General features: G+C 43.1%; 1 long non-coding RNA gene across 1 annotated transcript; it reads right to left on the bottom strand.

Moving 5' to 3' along the window:
- Positions 1-2,238: 2,238 nt before the first annotated feature.
- LOC122213444 lies at positions 2,239-4,754 on the bottom strand. Its single transcript, XR_006199516.1, has 3 exons — positions 4,681-4,754; positions 2,435-2,578; positions 2,239-2,361 (listed from the first exon to the last, which is right to left on the bottom strand). It is a non-coding gene; the product is annotated as an uncharacterized LOC122213444 (long non-coding RNA).
- Between the last annotated feature and the right edge of the window lie 3,758 nt (positions 4,755-8,512).

An 8,512-nucleotide genomic window follows, 5' to 3' on the forward strand; every position in this document is an offset into this window, starting at 1 on the left:
ATCTCTATGGCATTTGCTAGCATAGATTCTGTAACAACCATTACTCTGAACGGACCTCCTGTGAGTATAGCCGTATGCTCTCAGGAGCCTTATGGTTGACTTGCTCCTCCCATAGCTTGGGGACACCATTCCTTGTGCCTAATTTCTCACCAGAAATCTTACCAGGAGTCAGCAGGCTGGGACAAACCAGGCATTATGGTTAAAGTGCTCCCCAGCCCTTTAGGGAGGTGAGCGGTAACCCACACACAGGGCAAACATTTTTGCAATGACCTCTCCGTGCCCGCGGGACTGTTGGAAGCCTGAGCCCATTAAGCCTTGAATGCAGTGACTTCCCCGTGGCTTCCAAAGGCCGTCAGAACTCACGGCGTTTGGGAAGTCAGGAGCACGGACACCAGCAACTCAGCTTGGATCCCTTAAGGTGCCTTTTCCAATTCAGAGGACATTGTGGGGATCTTAGTAGCACCCTGTTGGTATTAGCCTCCGATAACAACGGCGACAGCTGGGCAAATCTCTTTGTTCATTTCACTGATTGGTATTAGAGACCGAGTTTCGATGCCTGAGAGGAGAGCCATCTGAGAAGATGAATCGACAAGGTGTGACGAAAACTTGCTTATCGAGGTTGCGCTGGGTGCAGGCATCTATTTCATTACCTCCCATTTCCTACTTATAATGTAATGGCCAGCCTTTTCCTGTTACCCAAGGGTAGCAATTTCCACCTTAGACAACATATTTCTTACATATCCTTTGGTAATCATGGACAACTCGATGATTTCCCCTTGTTCTCTACACAAGAACGTCCTGCGCTCTCTCAAACAGCAAGGCCAGGCTCTGGTCTCTTCCCGTACACAGGAAACCTGTGGCCAAAGCTCTTCTCAACAATCTGGGATTGCACATCGCACGTGGCAATGAAATTAGGGTAGTCTTTAAATGCCAGAAAGGAACCACTTCCCAGGGTGCCACCGGGTCAGTCCGTTTTTGGGAAAGCGCAGGCCTCTAGCTGACTTCTCAGGGGGGCAGATCACTTGGAGAAGGAGACGTCTTCTCCAAAATAAGCACGAACTCCATTCAGTTTGGAAGCCAGACTTTCTTACTGTCTCCAGACAGCAGCCCTGCGGTGGTGGGAGAAAGGTGTCGTCTGACCTCTTCCAATGATGTCACTAAGATGAGGCACTTTTCAACAGTATTTGTAGGTGGTGAGGGTCCAAGCCAGGTGCACTCAGGATTATGAGGCCCAGGAGGAACCCAGGTTTTGGGAACTGTGAGCCAGGGGCCAGAGGAAGGGGGACTTCCCGTTGAGAACAGGAGCTGGGGACAAACCAAAGAGCTAGCTGGTGCCTGAGCAGACTGAATGCCTTTGAAAAAACCCTGGGGGTGGGGGGGCATCTGCATGGCTCCGGTCATGATCTCACAGTTTGTGAGTTTGAGCCCCACATCGGGCTCTGTGCTGACAGCTCAGAGCCTGGAGCCTGCTTTGGATTCTGTGTCTCCCTTTCTCTCTGCCCCCTGCCCCCACTTGTGCTCTCTCTCTCTTTCTCTCAAAAATAAATAAATAAATATTATTATTTTTTAAATGAAAGAAAAAAACCCTGGGACAGCTGCACCATATCTTCCGGTGGGGACATCCAGAACTGGAAGCCAGAGATTGGCCCGAAGAGGGACTCAGAGGGGGCTTGAAAGAAAGGTCGAGGCAGGAAGGAAGTGACAGACACTATCAAAGACACTAAATATTAATGATTTCCATCTTCACAAGAGCCTGGGAAGTAAGAAGTATTCCTGCTCTATAGACACATAGGCGAAGGCATTTGCGTAAGGCCACAAAGCTGACAATGGAGGAAACTGAGGTAATCACTCAGGAGACTGAGTCTCCAAACCACTGGAGCCGTGCCACTCAAGGTCCACAGACAAGTGGCACCTCTGTCGTCTGGGAGCTGGCTAGAAATGCAGATCCCCGGCCCCACCTCAGACCTCAGACAGATTCAGAATCCGCATTCTGTCAAGATTCCCAAATGATGGGTCTGCCTTCCTGTCGATGGTCCTCGTGTACTTTCAGGTCAAGTCCCTGCATCCTGCCAGGGTGGGAAGTGTCTGTGGAATCTCTGGAATGGAGGCCCAATGAGGCAGAGTAAGCCATGATGCCCTGAGCATTCCTGTTCTAATGTGATAATATAGCACAAAAATAAAGTGACAGCAAAATGAGAGTTCACAAAAGTCAAAAACATTAGTGGGTGCTGCATGGTCCCTTCGTTTCAAGTTTATGGGCTTTTTTGGTCCGTCTCTCCATCGGACCATTTGTTAAAATTATTGAAGATAGACAGTCTTGGGAGGACACAGGTTGTCAGACCATTGTCTCATTTTGCCCACCTGTCAATACAGAGAAGTTAAAATAGCTCAGACTGAAGGGGATCTTCCAAGTTTAAATTATCGGAATTCTCACCTAATGGAGATGATGGTTCTGAAGCAGTCTTCAGGAGATGGGGCATCCATAAAGCAACGCAATATGGAGCCAGGCCAGGCCATGCAGGAATCAGATGAAGGATCAGTAGTCCGGCCAATGGCAGTGACGTACCTGAGAAGACGGCTTACAAAAGGGAAGAGGGGGCCAGATATGAGTGGGTGTTTGTTCACCAGTGCCCAGATAGAAGGGATTGGGCAGACATTCACATGCAAGAGACTTACATAGTACCAGGAATTGTCCTGAGAGTTTTCGCAGGGTGCTCAAACATCCTCCACTATGCTGTGCCCTAATCATAGCTGATGGCTACTAATTTGGGCAACATGCATGAATATCACCAGAAAGAAATACTTCTTATTGTAAGTTAACAAAAAACTCCCTATTCTTGGATTATAATTTGGTATCTTCGGAGTTTGTATATCATGAATTTGTTTCTGAGAATGTGGTTACTTTGAGATGCATTGACAAAATTGATACCTTCACCTTTGACCTGGAAATGACATCAAAGGACAGAGTAGCCAAACCCGGTGATCAGTGGGTCTCTTTTCCTGACACAATACTGGATCTTTCCCACTACTTTCTTCAAATTCACTTAATCATCTATACCCAAATGCCTGCTCCCTAGCCCATCCTTAGTTCTTAAACCAGTTTTCACTGAGATACCCAGTACTTAAAGTTCTGCAACCATTCCCTTCTTCCCACCCAAGTAGGCAGACTTTAGTATCATCACTCTCCCAACTGGGCTAAATGGGAAGTTCTTGTTTGGGTCCCCAGTGGCTGCCTCTCCCTGCCCTGTGCACACTAGTCTGTGGACAGTGATCCTGGGTCCCATCTCAGTCCCATCCTGTCTTCCAAACCCTTTGTTTACATCAGAGCTTACACCTCTGGAGTTTGAAGCCTGGCCTCTGAGCACCTCACAAGGTAGCTGAACCTAGTGTCTAGAAACCAGTTTTCCAGATGTTTCCATCCCACCTGGCTCACGGTCTACACCCCATCTACCACTGAATCCTAACACCTCTTGCTTTTCCCACTCAGAAGGCTGACAGTGTTTCTAAAACCCTGATAGAGACATGACCTTAGACACTCTTGTCCAGCCTCCCTGTCCCAGACAACATCCTCAGCCTTATACGTTCTTCCAAATTTGCTTATTTTACTGGACAGACAAAGCACCACCCAGACTCTCCTCTCTACCTCCCTACATGAGGAAAGCGGATTAATGACAGCTTGGTGTAGAAAAGTATGACACACGTCATGAGGGCGAATTAGGAAAGGGTAGAGGAGTACCTCCAAATAGAGGAAGTGGGGTAACACTGGCAGGGGCTAGGCAATCGCAAAGTTCAGCAGGAAATGGAAAAGAGATTAGTTTGTGGGGAGGCACCCAGATGGAAAGTGAGGAGGGGTGTGGCTGCCTGAACAGTAAGGCTCTCACTGGGAGCTCGGGGCCCCTTCCTCAGTGGGAAAGGTGGTGGAGAGACTCTTCCTCTAGCTCTGCACCAAAGTACATTCATCTGTAGCTTGCAAGAAGAAAACCAAACAGCCCATTGGGACCCCATAAGATGTCCAGCTTCAAATCTATATCACAACTACTATGAAAGGGGCAAACAGGCAACCTAAGATGACAAAGTGACTTCCACATCCTATTTCATTTTTTAACCCAGTGCAACAATGTCAACCATAGACCTGAGCTATCCAGATGGTCTCTGTGAACCATCTCATAATGCAAAAGTAGAGTTTTGCTTAATCATACACACACACAGAGGTACGTTTACGTGTTTTTATGTTGTGTGTGTGTGTGTGTGTGTGTGTGTACACAATTTGCACTGGAGAAATTAAGTCAATAATACCTTGTCGTTATGACCTCAGAAATGTTGGCAGGGCTAGCATCTCACTTCAGTTGCTAATTCCAGTTACAGTAGTGATTAGAAAAGGAATCCTAACCTTTACTGGAATCTGACTTTGGGAAACATAATGAGTCAGGCCCGTGTTAGTTTTAAAAGGCTTTTCATAGACCATTCCTTAAATACAGAGGAACAAAGTGGATGGAGAAAGTCAGTCCATACAAAGGTGCATTCTTCCCCTGATGTCAGCATTACAGCAGATCTGACATAGCTACAAAGCTTAATTTCTGGCTCTTTAGCCAATTCAAAACTTAATTTTATAAATGGGATAGAATGGATTAAGGAAGCCTTAAAAGTAAGTGTCAAAGATAAACATGAAATCCAGTATACCCTTTCTCACTCTTTCTGCCTTGTCCTGTCATTTGAAGAAATCTCCCTGGTTGGTTGGTTAAGAGATTTGGAACACAGTCTGTCTTTGTTCTTTACCCTCTAAATTCTAAAATCTCTATTGTTACCAAACAAAGAAAACAGACTAATATTTCTTATGAATATAGCTGCAAAAATATTTAATAAAATACTAGCAAATCCAATCTAGCAATATATTAAATAGATTATAAATCATGTGTACATACTCCACCTGGGATTTATCCTGAGAATGCAAGGTTGGTTTGACATTTGAAAATCAATCAATGTAATACAATGTATCAATAAAATAAAGCATAAAAAATGATCATCTAAATTGATACAGAAAAAGCATTTGATAAAAATGTAACCTGTTCCATGGTTAAAAGAAACACTAAAAGCAAAGTAAAACAAACAAACAAAAAAACCTCTAAGAATAAATGGTACATTGGCCTGGCAGGACTCCTGTAACTAAATACCAGGGACTAGGTGGCTTAAACAATATAAACCTATTTTTTCACAGTTCCTGGGACTGGATGTCCAAGGTCAATTTGTCATCATGTTTGGTTCTAGTGAGGCTTCTCTTTCTGACTTGCAGATGGCCAACTTCTTGTGTTCCCATCACATGACCTTTCCTCTGTGTGTACATGCAGAGAAAGAGAGAGAGAGAACTCTAGTGTCTCTTATTGTTGGATTACCTGTCCTATTGGATTAACCTATCCTTATGGCTTCATTTAACCTTAATTATCTCCTGAAGGGCCCTATCTTCAAATGTAATCACATTAAGAGTTATGGCTTCAATATATGAATTTAGGATGAGCACAATTCAGCATATGAATTTAGGATGAGCACAACTTAGTCCATAACAAATGGGAGTTTCCTGAGCCTGATAAAAGGCACATGTGAAAACCCCACGGATAGCATTGTACTTAACAGACAGAGACTAAATCTTTCTCCTCAAGACCAGGAACAGGACAAGGATATCTACTCTTACCTCTTCTATTCAATTGTGAGGTCTCTTAGCGAGAGCAATTAAATGAGAAAAGGAAATAACAGGTACTCAGATTGGAAAGGAAGAAGTAAAACTATTTGCAGATGACATGATCTTACATGTGGAATATCCTCAAGAATCCGCAAACAAGTATTAGAATTAATTAATGAGTCCAGCTAGCTTGAGGAAACAGCATCAGTACACAAAAATCGGTTGTAACTCTATCCACTACAATCTACAAATGAGGACAATTCCATTTATGATAGCATCCAAAATAATAAAATACTTAAGGCAACACTTGTGCACTGAAAACTGTAAAAGATGGCTGAAGGGTATTAAGGAGACATAAAGAGTGGAAAGATAGATCATGTTCATGGATTGGATGATTTAATATTATTAGGATGGTAATTCTCCCCAGGGGGATCCACAAGTTCAGTATAATCCCTATCAAAATCCTAACAGCCTTTTCTGCAGAAATGGAAAAGTTCATCCTAAATTCCATTTAGAATTGCAAGAGACCTTGAAGGCCAAAACAATCTGGAAAAGGAAGAACAAATTTAGAACACTGACACTTTCCAGATGATACTTCAAGCCTTACTACAAATCTTTGGTGTGGTATTGGCATAAGGATAGACATATAGGCCAATGGAACAGATTTGAGAGTTCAGAAATAAACCCATATATTTACAGCTAATTGAGTTTTGATGAGGGTGCCAAACCCACTTATGGATAAAGAACTGTCTTTCACTAATGGTATTACAACAACTGGAAACCCGCATGCAAAGGAGCGACATTGAGCCCGTGCCTCACAAAACACACAAATGTTAACTCAAAATGGATCAACAGCCTTAGCATAAAACCTAAAATAATCGAAGTCTTAGAAGAACACACAGGAATGAATATTCATGATGATGGATTTGGCAGATTTCTTAGATATGACAACAACAAAGAACAAATAGGTAGGTTGGATTTCATCAAAATTAAAAACTTTTATGTATCAAGGAATACTATCAAGACAGGGAAAACACAACTCACAGGACAGCAGAAAATATTTGTGAATCACATTTCTGATAAGAGTCTAGATTATATAAAGATTATATAGATTATGTGTATTATGTATTATATAAATTATAAAGATTATATATATCATATATAGATGATATAAAGAACTCTTACAACAGAACAAAAAGACAAACAACTCAAATAAAAAATGGGCAAAGAATTTGAAAAGACATTTCTCCAGAAATGATACACTTATTGCCAACAGGCACGTAAAAAGGTGCTCAACATCCTTAGTCATCAGGGAAACTCAAATCAAAACCACAATGAGATAGCACTTCATACTCACTGGGACGGCCATAATGACAACAGTGGAAGACAACAGGTGTCGGTGAGGATAATGGAGAAAGTAGAACCATCATGCACTGCTGGTGGGAATGCCAAATGGTGTCATTGCTGTGGAACACAGTTTGTTACTCAATAAGTTAAACGTGGAAGTACCACATGTCAGCACTGCTACTCTTACGCTATACCCAAAATAATTCAGTTCGGGTGGAAGAACAAAAATTTATGCACCCGTGTTCACAGTGGCACTGTCCATGATAGCCAAAAGGTGGAAAGAACCCAAATGTCCAACATCAGATGAATGGATAAATGCAACACAATCTATGCACACAGGAGGGAACAGGCAGTGACTATTTAATGGGTCTGGGTTTCCATTTGGGGTGAGAAAAAAATTCTGAGCTAAAGAGTAGTGATGATTGCAAACATTTTTTCTGTGCCACAGTTTTTTTTAAAAATGGAGTAACCGGGGCGCCTGGGTGGCTCAGTCGGCTAAGCATCCGACTTCAGCTCAGGTCATGATCTCACAGTTCGTGGGTTCGAGCCCTGCGTCGGGCTCTGTGCTGACAGCTCAGAGCCTGGAGCCTATTTCAGATTCTGTGTCTTCCTCTCTCTCTGACCCTCCCCCATTCATGCTCTATCTCTCTCTGTCTCAAAAATAAATAAACGTTAAAAAAATTTTTTTTAAATAAAAATGGAGTAACCAACTTCTGTGTCATGCTTAAACTTCACAGGGTGTTTATGTGTGCCTGAAAGCTTTACTTCACAACAAATATTTGGAACTCAAGAAAGTAGGACCCTTACCGTTTTATTGAAACAAAAAGAGACAAATGCAATATTTACTTAGGACCCGAGCCTGTACCTGAAACTTAAAATATGAGTGAGTGAGGGGCACATGGGGGGCTCAGTTGGTTGAACGTCTGACTCTTGATTTTGGCTCGGGTCATGATCTCAGGGTTGTGGGATCAAGTCTTCAAGTTGGGCTTCACGCCGAGTGTGGAGCCTCCTTGGGATTCTCTCTCTCTCTCTCTCTCTCTCTCTCTCTCTCTCTCTCTCTCTCCCTTTGCCCCTCCCCTGCTCTCACTTGCACACACACACACACACACACACACACACTCTCTCTCTTAAAAAAGAACAAAACCCATGAGTGAGTGAGTAAGTGAATGCGTGAACAAGCAAATGAATGAAGACACAAACAGATTCAGAAAGCTTAATTGACTTTCCCAAGTTTACAGACCTGGTGGGCAGGGGCTGGCTTGTATTGTGAAGCTAGCTACAACAGAGGTATATGATCCACGGAAGTGGAGCCAGCATTTAAGCCCATGCCTTCATTCTCTGCCTGTCACATCCGTCCCACCATATCGTGCTGTCTGCCAGAAATATATTCCCCGCGTCGTTTTTTCTGTACTTCAAGGAATTGTTAATAATTTAGAAAAACAAGTGATACACATCCATCACTCTCCATTAGCTCGGGCAGCATGAGACCAA

The sequence above is a fragment of the Panthera leo genome, chromosome A2 (assembly GCF_018350215.1).
Source record: "Panthera leo isolate Ple1 chromosome A2, P.leo_Ple1_pat1.1, whole genome shotgun sequence".
Taxonomy (NCBI): Eukaryota; Metazoa; Chordata; class Mammalia; order Carnivora; family Felidae; genus Panthera; species Panthera leo.